Source organism: Chlorocebus sabaeus, chromosome 21, assembly GCF_047675955.1.
Source record: "Chlorocebus sabaeus isolate Y175 chromosome 21, mChlSab1.0.hap1, whole genome shotgun sequence".
Taxonomy (NCBI): Eukaryota; Metazoa; Chordata; class Mammalia; order Primates; family Cercopithecidae; genus Chlorocebus; species Chlorocebus sabaeus.
Window position 1 is genome coordinate 89,420,237 of NC_132924.1, and position 12,951 is coordinate 89,433,187.

Below are 12,951 nucleotides of genomic sequence, written 5' to 3' on the forward strand. Positions count from 1 at the left end.
TCTACTTGGGTAGAGAAACAGGGATGCTTATAATCATCCTACAGTGCACAGGACAGTACCCCCACCCACACTCCAGTATCGAAGAATCATTGAACCCAAAATGTTAATAGTGTCCAGGTAGAAAAACCCTGTTGTAGAGGTTGGGGACTGCATCTTGATAGCCACATTATACAGTGTATCGAACAATTCTGTATAATGAGCTGTGATTATCCTTGCCTAGACTTTGCAAGAACCCTAGTGTGTATCTTTTTCCTCACTTGCCAAGCAATGTTCAAACCTGCAGAGATTTATTTCATTCATTTTCTGTGTGTTTAGTAAACGGACTAGAAGCACTGGAGGAAAAAATATTCCAGCAATGAGGTAAGATGAAAGCTATTAGTAACCCTAGTTTGACTTAACCGAATAGTAGGAAACAACCTCTGCCATGAGGAAGTATATTGTAGAAACTGAAAAGATTCTAATGGTGTTTAAAAAGCTCTAGTTCAAACAAATGTGCACGCAGACCAATGGATAGCCTGAAAATGATGAAGACATTTCCGTTTCTTGTGTCTTTGATAGAAAAGAAAGAGCTTTTATTTTCTTTAATGTAGTAATCATTCAGATTTGTCCCATGACACGCCCAGAAGGTTGAAGAATAACAAACTCCCAAGTGTAAACACAGAATTTAGCAAGGAAGCCAGGCTTCTGGATGAATCCCTAAAATTGCATGTTTGGATAAAATAAGATTTTCATACATTAAACAAGGTAGGATTTTTCTATCTGGGACAGAACTTTCAACACTTGGAGGGGTTATGGTTCTTTCTCCTCAAAGATGGCAAACACTGAGTTGTCCCTCCTCTCTTCAAGTTCACTAACTAATCACTCAGTATCCATGCTATCGCTGGCCCTTCTGTAGCCTATTTTTATACTGTTCGCTGTTCAATGTCACTTGTTTGGTAACACTCAACATCAACAAGTGCTACCAAATTGACACCAGAGGACAAAAAAGAATCAAGATATGTAGAGCCTGCTTTGTACTGAGCCAGCTGCCACTAGATGTTTTTTGTGATAATGAACACGTGAGGCCATGTGGACGAGAGAGATGGCTCCGGGTTCCCTCAGACTGCTCACAGACAGCTGGTCTGCAGTGCAGTTTTAGGTTCCCACGTGGGAACCCCATAAAAAACAATATGCCAGAAATCCCAAATCCTATCCCTGAGGATCATTTTGGTGACTTCCAAGGGAATGTGTGTGCATTTTCTAGGGCTTCCCTAACAAAGCATCACAAACTGGATGGCCTAAAGCTATAGAAATTTCTTGGGGACAAATTTCATGATTCTGGAAGCTAGGGGTCCAAAATCAAGGTGTCAGCAAGGCCATGCTTTTCCTGAAGACTCTAGGGAAGGCCTTCCTTGTCTCTCCTAGTTTCCGGTGGTTTGCTGGCAATCTTTGGCATTCTGTGGATTGCAGCTACGTAACTCCACTCTGCCTCCATCGTTAATGGCCTTCTGCCTGTGTGTTTTCATATGGCCATCTTCGTATAAGGACGCCAGTCATATTTGATGAGGGGTCCACCCTACTCCAGTACAACCTCATCTTCACTAACTACATCTGCAATGACCCTATATCCAAATAAAGTCACATCCTGAGTGTCTGGGGATTAGTACTTCAACAGAACTTGTCAAAAGGGACATAATTCAATGCATAACAGGATGTAAACTAGAAACGGGTATCTTTGTTATCAGTGTAGGAAGATTTAGCTTAAATTTTCAAAGTGTAATACAAACCCCAGGAAAACTCATACTCCCTCCTAAGAAGAGCGAAAGATGGAGAAACCCGATGGTTGCCTTCAAACAAAAGGAAAGGAGAAATAAGATGAAAAGGAATTAATCCAAAGCAAAGAGAGTGGCTTATGTGGAATGTCGGGGCAACTTTCTCTGACACATCTGTGCACTCATCAGCTGGGGCATCATCTCCCTGGGGTACATTGGGTCACTGTGTGCCTCATGGTAATAAACTCCAGAAGCCTCATTGACTCACTAGAGATGAACTCATCCTTCTTGCTTGCTTAATGGCAGAATAGAAAATAAGCAGTCACTGACATGGAACGATTTCAGGAATGCCAAAAGGTTCTCCTTTTCCAAAATATCTTTTCCATCTTCCCAATACTGTTACTGATGTCCCTGACACCTCTCCACTTCTGGTTGTGGCACCTGGGCCAGAGCTCCTGATGTAGCAGGCACTGCCCTTAATGTTTTGCATAAATTAACTCATGCCCAGACAACAACCCTAAGATGTAGGTACTATCATACCACATCTTACAGATAAGAAACTTAGGCACAAAGAGGTTTAGTAGTTTAGATGAGATAACCCTGAGGAGCAGAGATTCGAGCCCAGCCTCCATGCTATTAACCAGGACATCATATTGCCTTTCATACCTGCTCTTCAGTAGCAACACAGTAATGGAGTATCACACTCACTCACATCTGAGTGTCACATTTTTCAGATCTGCTCCCCTAGCAGAGAACGAAGCCTAAGGCATGTTTGTTTCTCAAATTGTCCCCCCCCAGACCAGCTGCATCAAAATGAGGGGTTGAGGTATAAATGCCTGGACCCTGCCCTCGGAGCACTGATTCATAATCTCAAGGCCCAAGAATCTGCATTTTAACAAGCATCCCCAGAAATTTCTTAAGTATGCTAATGTATGGGAACCGTTGACACTCAAGGAATGGAATAAGGGGAACGTACAGTGTTATAGTAAACAGGAAAAGCCATAAAGACATGACAACACAGTGAGGATCCTGGTACCCAGTGGTCAGTCAAATGCCCAGGGGCCCCGGCCAGAAGAGAGTTAGGTTGCTGAGGAGTAAGAGTGATGCTGAATGTGGAGGCTTGAGAGCAGAAGGAAGCCAGCCAGCTACATCCTCTTGCTTGGATCACACACCCTTTCCTTGGTGGAAATGGTCACTTGCAGAGGGAGGAGAAGCATGTTTTACAGTTTGGACGGCAAGTATGGATGTAGACAATAAAAAGCAACCAGAGTCCATGGGTTCAGAAATCCCCATGTGCTTCTGTTTGAATGAGAGGCTTACATAAACAGAACAAGGAGTTTGGGGTGGGGTTAAGGAGAATGGTGTGATAGAGGGAAAGCGAATGAGGAACTGAGAGAGCAAAATCCTAGTTTAGTTCAATCACCGATTACAACCTCCCTGAGGCTCAGTCTCCTAATCTGTAAAATGGGGGAAATAATACCTGTCTTGTAGGTCCTCACACACAGGGCATGATGTGAATCCACTGAGGCATATAGCACTGTGTAACATGAGTTATTGCTATTCCAAGGTCCGTAAAAGGCTCTTGCCTTGGAATATATCTGCCACACCAATGCCTGCAGTCCATTAACGACACATAAAGGACACTGGAGATAATGCTGTCCCTTGTTCTATGCATCCTTCCCACCCACGCCAGAAAAGAAAACACAGTCACCTGAAGTCATTCTAAAGTACGTGTTATGTATATGCTTCTTTTCCTGTACAAACACATATACACAGACACGCACATACACAGACGTGCACATACACGGACACGCACACACACATGGGAAAACATGAGGAAGAGTGGACATAAGAGGCACCAAAGGACAAAGTCACTTTTCTCCCCTGTCCCTTCCCCAGCAGGTCTGGGCCTGGGCTGCTTCTCCTGCCTCCTCCCTGAAGCCCCCTCCTCATCATATTCCAGTGCATGTCCACCACTTTGGGGCCAAGTCTACATAACTGCAGTGATTCAGGTCATGGGAGAAAACCCAAACAAGCACAAAACATGCTTCAACCTATGTTTTCTAAATTGTTTTTCTTTAAAGGTGAAGACTTCTGAGCTTGAATTATCCCCTTGTCAGTGGGTTTTCCATGATGTCCAAGTGACCTAAGTGATAATCAACCTCCATTTCATTTTGAGAATGGTTGTGGTATTTTAGAGCTATGGTGAATAAGAAAATCATTTAAAATAAAATGATTTTTATTTATTATTTTTATTTATTTTATTTTAAATGAATTTTAAATCATTTAAAATAAAATAGTGGGATAAAAGAGGATGCTAATATATATATATATATATATATATATATATATATATATATATATATGTCAAAATGTGCTTGTAATACCAGGCAAAGAATTAATAAGAGATAATATTATGGTTGGTAAAATGTTATATATGGCTACATCCTTTCAATCGGCATTTATAGTTCCTTTAAACTATGCCTACTTGGTGGGAATTGAACAATGAGAACACTTGAACACAGAAAGGGGAACATCACCCCTGTTGTGGGGTGGGGGGATGGGGGAGGGGTAGCATTAGGAGATATACCTAATGTGAATGACGAGTTAATGGGTGCAGCACACCAATATGGCACATGTATACGTATGTAACAAACCTGCACGTTGTGCACATGTACCCTAGAACTTAAAGTATAAAAAAATAAAATTTGCCTATGAAGAAATATTTATATGCTAATTAACATGTGCATAGTACCACTAGGTATTATAGAGGATACCAGATGTTTGTAGTAGACACAGAGCTTGCCCTAAGTCCTGGTCTTGATGCAGTCACTTAGTCAAGTGACCTTCCTTCAGTGGGGAAATAAAGGACTTTACAAAAGACGTAAAAGATAATTCTTAATATAAAAGTGATCTAGATCTTCACAAACCTGTGAAGAGAAGCAGATGAGTGAAATAGGACACTATCAATGTAAAATATTATTCTGAGGCCGCTGTAATGACTGGGAAGCAACAAGAGGGAGGTCATTTCAAAGAGAGAGGCTCTAGGTTCCAAGCTGGATGCTCAGGTCAGTGACTGTGGGTCCCCTCTACACCCATCACCCCACACCTTAACCCTCTTCAGCTGCTCACAAAGGTAGATAAATACCCACCTTTTTGGCCTCTTCCATCCTGAAACCCTGGAAACCCCTGCTTCCACCGGGGGAGGTTACTTAGTATCTGTCACTCCGAGGGAACCAATGTTCAAGCCCAAGAATAAGAGTCAATACTCCTTCCAGAGGTTTACATTTTTCCTAGGGGTCTAGGTGGATATCCCTGGGAACCCCCGTCAACACAGGCATCTACAGTACAATCCAGGCCTCCTGTTTTCAGTAGGGGCTGCAAGAGCACTGCAGCCTTTTCCCCAGAGGTGCCAGTTTGGCCCAGTAAAGATTGCCTCTGAGGAAACACATGGGTATTAGAGCAAAGTTCCTTGTTCTGGTAACATTTAATTGTACTGTTTCTCAACCTCCTCTGCACCCACACACTCACACACAACATTTATTCCACCGACTTCAAAGGAAGCTCAACGTGTTAAAAATATGTGTGGGAACAAACAAGGGAGTTCGAAATTGGTCTAAACCCTCTCTCTGTATTACTGGGTTTCACATATACAGTAGGATTTTACAAGTATGTATTTAATTTTTTAAAAAAGCATTTATGTAGGGTTTAGAATAATGACAATAAATCAATATTTCTATTGTCTACTTGTGTGTTTTCATAGTAAATAATGGTCATTTATCTTTACCCAGTAATACATATTTATGGGTTTAAATTAGCAAAAGCCTCCCAAAAAGTAGCTCCACTCATTTATCCACTGGTGTCCAGATGCCATCCAGCCCATAAGGAGCTCCCAGAAAGGAGCAGGGGACAAACTAGGGCTGTCAGGAGTGGAGGAGAAAGAATGGCATATGCAAAAAGGAGCTGTAATTAAATCCAAGGGAACATGGCACCATCCAGTCTTTTGCACAAGACAAAGGGCAATCCTGGTAAAAATACAGATCCCCAGGCTCCACCTCCGAGAGTCTGATCCGATTCTGAAATGGGGCTGGAGAATCTGGATTTTAACAAGCACCTTCCTTTTGCTGAGAACCCCTGAGAAATGAGAACCCTGTGTTAGTGCTGAATGGAGCATTACATTCCAGAGTTGAAATCTGGTGATCAGGGCTCCAGATGGAGCTGACCCTTGGTCTTTGGTGCATGCCTGGGTATAAATCCAAGCCACTTCAGGTATATGGGCTGATACTCCGACCCAAACACTATCTATAGCCTAAATTTTTTCTAATATTCTGTTTGGTATGAATTGTAGAAAGTTGTAAATGCTATATTTCCTTCTCATCTATTTCTGGACTTTGTCCCAGGACCAAATTCCAGGGCATCTGATAGACATTCACTGCATACATTTTTCTGTAAACATGAAAACTGAATTGTCTAATAGAAAAGGGCAAGAAAGTAGAAAATAAGAAATCATCATCAAAAGTGGTTTGTTTTGGAATTATATTAATTGTCTAGCTACATAACAAATCACCCTCAAAACTGAGGCGCTTAGAACAACAAACATTGATCCTCCACAGTTTCTGTGTGTTAGGAATCAAAGTGATTTAATTTAATGGTTCTGCTCAGGGTCTTTCAGGGGCTGCAATCCAGGTCTCAGGCTTGGGGTCCTCTCAAGGCTGAGCTGGGGAAAGATCCATGTCTAAGCACACTCACGTGGCCAATGGTGGGATTCGGTTCTTCTTAGGCTGTCAGACTGAGAGCCTCCGTGTCCCAGTGGTTGTTAGCCAGATCCCTCTCTCAGTTCCTTTCCACATGGGCCTCTCCACAGGGCAACTCACAATGTGGCAGCTGCTTTCCAGTAGAGCAAGCAAGTGAGAGAACAAGAAAGGCAAGCAAGGTGAATGTCCCAGTCTTTTGTAACCTCATCTCAGAAGTGATACCCCATCACTTTTGCCATGTTTTATTATTTAGAAGCAAATCACTAAGTCCAGCCCACACTTACAGGGATGGCATTATGCAAGGGAATGAACACCAGCAGAGAGGGTCATTGATATCCATCTTAGATGCTGTCTATTGCATCTAAGTGTGATTTTTCTAAATGAAAAGAATATATTAATCTGTCACAGTCTTAGTTGATGTACCATCCCATTTGTGCTTTGCTAAAACTTCTATCAATGTAAAGCAAACATTTTCTGATACAGTTTAGGCAGGCAGTGTATTGTGGTAATAGAGTCCAGTAGTGTTGAAAAGATATGTTGAGGTCAGAAATTAAGCTCATGTTTCTAAAAGAGGAAATGTATGACTAACATGCAAGCCAACAGGAAAGAGTGTTTTGAGAATGCTTTCTGCTACAGGTAACTAAAAACCTAAACAGCTGTGGCTTAAAAATAAAGGTATATCTATGTCACATAAGCAAAAGTCTAGGGGTGGGCAGCTGCTGGCCTTGCTTCAGTAGCTTGATAATGGCAAAAGCAGCATCTTTTCTGTTTTCTTGGCCTTCTAATCATGCATGTCACCTCACAATCACAACATAGGCAACACCTCATATTCTAAGCAGGATGAAAAGGGCAAAGAGTCATGCCATATGCCTCTGTCTCTTTTCATAAAGAAGACAAAGCTTTCCTGGAAGTCCCCTCTAGCAGATTTCACTTAGATCTCATTGGCCAGAACTGAGTCACATGCCTGCCTTAAACCAATCACTCACCAAGAAGACTAACATTATCATGGCAAGTCTAAACCAACTGTGACTCATCTCTGAAATCAAAAGATTATTACCATTACCCGAATCCATCAGGATCCTGTTGGCAGAGAAGTGGGAATGTAAATTTTGGGCAGGCAACAAACAAGTCTTCTGTAAACATCTTATGTGTTGTTTTTTATGTGTTCTATATATCCAGTACAATCACAATTTCCAATAGCAGTCTAAAAAGGTATTTTCCAATAGAAACATAATGTGTAAGATCATTACTTATGAAATCTCAAATGTACTTAGGTTTCCTTCTTGAAAATTCCTTATTCAAAATAAAATGTCCAGATTTTGAAACCCAGAAAAGATTCTATATTTTAAAAATCCTGTGCACGTGTAAACTGTTTTTCAAATATTGCCTTCAGATACATTGAACAGAATAAAATCTGAGATTTACTGCATCAGCCAAGTATTATCAAAACACAACAAGACAGATTGCTTTTCTTGACGTCTGCTGCTTGATTTGTGTTAATTCATGTTTCTGAAATTGTAGTATCATAAGCCAATGCTGCACAAAGGTATTTCATGTCATTTATAAAAATCTAGAAATATAAACTGTTAACTCCTTATAAAGTGTCTGTTGAGACACAAAAATATCACTGAAGTGCATTTATGTCTTTCATCTTTAGGTCTGCATAATAATTCTCTCCGGAAGGCCAGACTTGTTCCATAAATTACAGAACAGAAAGTTGGCTGTTGGAGGAGTAGCTCAGCCTCATCTGAGGCATCCCACTCTGAGAAACTAATGGCACCTACACCTCTTGAGCATTGAGGTTTTAAGCCAATTCTTAATTCTTGTTCCGCTCAAACTCTAAGTGAGCACATAAAGTGCTGCTCCAAGCAAGACCAGCCCTTGTAGAAGAGCAAGTGGAGTTAGTACCCTAGGAAATGGGACTCGGGAGTGATTGTTTCAATGAGAGATAAATCAAACTGATGCTAAATGTGAACAACGAACCCATTAGGGATTGTGAGAAAGAGACACCATCATCCACTCAACAGTAAACCTGTGGGACCTCATGATAGCCTGAGGATGTTGAATTTCAGGCGCAGGTATCCAGAATGTACCACCTAGACTGATCAAGTCTGTGTGATGATAGCAAGCAGCAGTGGAAGAGCCCAGGAGGGTTCCTAAGCCTAAACTGCAATCCAGTGCTGCCTTTAAATGGGAAGGTATACTTGGTCCAGTCATCTGACAACTTTGGTCTTCAATTTCTCTATCTCAAATGTGACTCTATTGCTTTAAGAATCCCTTTAGCTTTAAATATCTGTGAATCTGCTGAAGCAGGTGTGCTTTGATTGATGTGGAACTCTGAACTCCCTTAAATACAACGACCAATTATTTAGCTGAACTTTGTTGGATTCAGTACATTCTGAATACATGACAAAATATACTTGGATTTGTAAAAAATATTCCTTTCTGTTTTTTTTTTTACCATGAATAGATGTACAAAAATGTCTGTGTTCACACTGTAGAATGGACATTTCTCATAAACTCACACAAAGATACTTTCAAGTCAATGCCTTAGAAAGCAATGAGAGATTCAGAGGAGACCTAGAGATATAAATGGAGTAGACAGAGAAGGTACGTGGGGAGGGTGATGTAACTTCCTAGGGAAAAAGTGTGAAGCACAAGGCTGGACATAGACCTGGGAATCAGGAAATTAGAGTTCTAATAGCAGCTTTTCCATTGATTCACTTGGGATCTTGAGAATGTCTGTCTCATTTTAATTGTTCTGGGCCTCGGTTTCCATATCTGTCAATTAGCATGAGAGTCCCTGGCTGGGTGCCCAGGATTGTGAGAACATACTGTTCAGAGCCATAAAAATACAATCAGTGCCAATAATGTACTAGTACCAGTACCTAGGATGCAAAACATCCTAGGTACTAGATGTCCTAACTTAAAGTGGAAACATTAAAAAGAGTAATTATTTTAATGATCAAAATGGGAATATTTTAGGAAGCATATCTATCTGGGTGAAAATTAAGTAAATAAGACAATTGTAAAGGAGGCTTGTGGTCTCAGGAATACAAAGGCAAAAAGAGCACAGACTTGAAATATAACAAGTTCTAGCTTTGTCACTTATCATCTCTGTGACCTTGGATAATTTCTTATCCCCCAGCAGTATTCTCATCCGTAAAGTGGGAAGAATGACATGCACTTCAGTGGGTTGTGATGAAGACTACTACAAGTGGAAATTAGCTCTTTTGAGCCACTGGTGGGGTTTAAATTCACAGTCCTTATGTGCTTTGCAGCTGATAGTTCCTCTTATTACAATTGTCTATTTAAAAACCGAGTCACAGCCTGGTGCAGTGGCTCACTTCTGTAATCCCAACACTTTGGGAGGCCAAGACAGGAGAATTGCTTGAGCTCAGGTGTTCAAGATCAGCCTAGGAAACACAGTGAGACCTTCTCATCTCTACAAAAAAAAAAAAAAAAAATTAGCCAGTGATGCATGGCTGTAGTCCCAGCTATTCTGGGGGCTGAGGTGGGAGGATCACTTGAGCCCAGGAGGTCAAGGCTACAGTGGGCGGTGATCGTGCCACTCACTCTAGCCTGGGTGACAGAGGAAGACCCTGTTGAAAGACAGAAAGACAGAAAGACAGAAAGAAAGAAAGAAAGAGAGAGAGAGAGAGAAGAAGAAAGAAAGAAAGAAAGAAAGAAAGAAAGAAAGAAAGAAAGAAAGAAAGAAAGAAAGAAAGAAAGAAAGAAAGAAAGAAAGAGACAGAGAGAGAAAGGAAGGAAGGAAGGAAGGAAGGAAGGAAGGAAGGAAGGAAGGAAGGAAGGAAGGAAGGAAGGAAGGAAGGAGAGAAAGAGAGAGAGAGAAAGAAAGAAAGAAAGGAAAGAAAGAAACAAAGAAAGAAAGAAAAGAAAAGAAAAGAAAAGAAAAGAAAAGAGAAAAGAAAAGAAAGGAAGGAGGGAGGGAAGGAAAGGAGAAAGAGAGAGAAAGAGAGGAAAGAAAGAAAGAGAAAGTGAGAGAGAGAGAGGGAGGGAAGGAAGGAAGGAAGGAAGGAAGGCCGGCCTAGTCACCAAAAGCAAGAAATTTTTTTAAATGCTACTATCTATTGGGCATTTACTAATCATATTGCTATGCTCTGCACCCATACTAAGTACTTTATATAAATTATCTCATGTACTGCTCTAAAACTAATTACTGCTGTGTAAATGGAGGTAAAAAGAAACTAAGCTTTATTTCTGACTCTATTGTTCCTTTAACTGGCATTGCTTTCTTTCTCAGCTGCACCTAATTGGCTGTAATTTTAGTTTTCTTTTAAACTGCCTTAAATATTCAAGACTAAGCAGCAATAACTAACTGAATATATTTATATAACATGTTATTTTTGTCATGTTGCTTTCCACCACTGGAGACCTGCTCTAAATTCACTTGGACATTTGAGGATAAATCATGCTCACTAGCAGTTTTGAAAATGCAGTTTCACTGAAAATACAGGCATCAGAAATTTTGTAAGCAACTTAAAAGAAAGTTTAAGAATCTCCAATGTATTCATTGAAAAATAATTTGAATTTATGCTTAGAAAAATAGAATTATTAAGAAATCTTACATACTCATGTTTATAAATATCTTCACTAAAGACCAATTGTATATATGGCGTAACACTGTCCTCAAAGAACATGCCGTGAGAATTGTTGCAGTTACCAGAGGGTTAAATTTGGCTAACTCATTTTTATTAATGTGCCTTTTAATTATGAAATAGCATACTCAGAGAAAATTTGAAAAACATTTTTGTAAAGTGGTGCAATATTGAAGAAAGTTGATAACTTTCAGGCCAGATTTAAACCTCAAATCTACCTCTCATTTACCTGGACAACTCATTAGCATCTCTGAACCTCACATTTTTTCTATAAAGTGAGAATACTATATTACAGAGTTGTTGTCAGTTAAATGAGAACGGTGTCTGATCATAATAACCAGTCAACAACTGTTCACAACTCTTCCCCTCCTAGGAAAAGGATCTCAAGGCAGACCTGCTTCGGGTCTGCTCTGTAAAGAAGCAGGAATCCTCTGCTCCCAGTAAATTGCTTCCTGACCTTCTTTGGTAACAGACTATTTTTAATAAAAGTGATGGATCATTTCCCATTATACAGTCAAAATGTGTGTACCCATCTCAGGGCAGTCATGAGTGACCATTGCCCATCTTTTGACCCCAGATTAAGAACACCTGCTGTACTATTTTAATTCTGCCTTCAAATCCTCTTACAAAACAAAGACATCTTTAAAAAATAAAATTCTTTAGGTGTCTTGCGGTTAAATGCAGGGAAACCACAGCCCCTTATTTTTGATAGTTTTGGGAAGAATGCAGTGTCAGAACACAAACCCATAGTAGACAAATAATTTGCACAGAAACTTCATAAAAGTATTGACCTGATTTGCCACCTTTTAAAGCACACAAGTAAATGTTTACCCTGTGTCTAGATCCAAATGGGTGAAGAAAAAATGAGTGACAATAAATCTACTTAAGCTCACTTACATAATTGTGGCCATACCTTTTTTTCACATTACATTATTAGAACATTGGACAATAAGTCAAGAAACAGAATGTTCTACAAAGTAAACTTTAAAAATTGGTAAGCATCATGTACTTTTTCCAGAAGACATTTTATTTTGTTGAATCAAAGGTGGCTTTTTGGCACTGAGCAGCTCCGTGGAGTCATGGCAGTCCTCGTTCCCTAATCCTGAGCCTGCCTGTCGCTGCTGGCAGTCATCCACTTGTTTGGATTTCAAACTGCATTAAATCCCTTCCTATAGCTGTCACTGCCAAGCAGTTGCACTGGCTCTGTCCTACCTTTCTGTTGGCAATTCTGTTTTTAATCCTATGCTTCAGTGTAGTTTATATAAACCTTTACAGAGGGATAAAACTTCCTGTAATTAATTGTTTGGGTGAACGTGTACTTGGGAGAGCTATTGGCAAAGTGGCCAAATTTGCATTCCAGCTCCTTTCATCCCCACCCTTGAGCTAACCAAGTCCTGTGGATTCTTCCCTTAGCATCTCTGGAAACTTCTTTTCTTTTCTTTTTTTTATGACCACCTTTCCAATCTTGGCCCTTCAAACTTGAGTGACAACAGTCTCCCTGCCTTGAGTCTCTTTCCTCCTTCTCCCACCGTGCATACGGTTGTCAAACTCATCTTGATAAACTAGTGTATCGATTGTGGCTACACTCCCCTGCTCCCACATCTTCCATAGACCCCACTATCTGTAAAATAATATTCAGTCTGGTCCCAACCCGTCTTTCCAGACTTGGTGACACAGGTCTACTCTGCCTGAGATACTCGCTGTGACACCCTTGCTTGTTCCTGGGGCTTTGACACATTTCCAAGGTCCCTTTCTTCTTCCTCTTCAAATCATACCCAATTGCCCAAGCCCTGCTCAAATCTCCCCCCTCATGAAGCCTTCTTGATG

General features: G+C 40.5%; 1 protein-coding gene across 3 annotated transcripts in view; it reads left to right on the plus strand.

The window, feature by feature from the left end:
- Window positions 1-12,951, plus strand: part of CAV1 (caveolin 1) — a 34,514-nt gene that overhangs the window by 20,026 nt on the left and 1,537 nt on the right. The window lies entirely within an intron of this gene.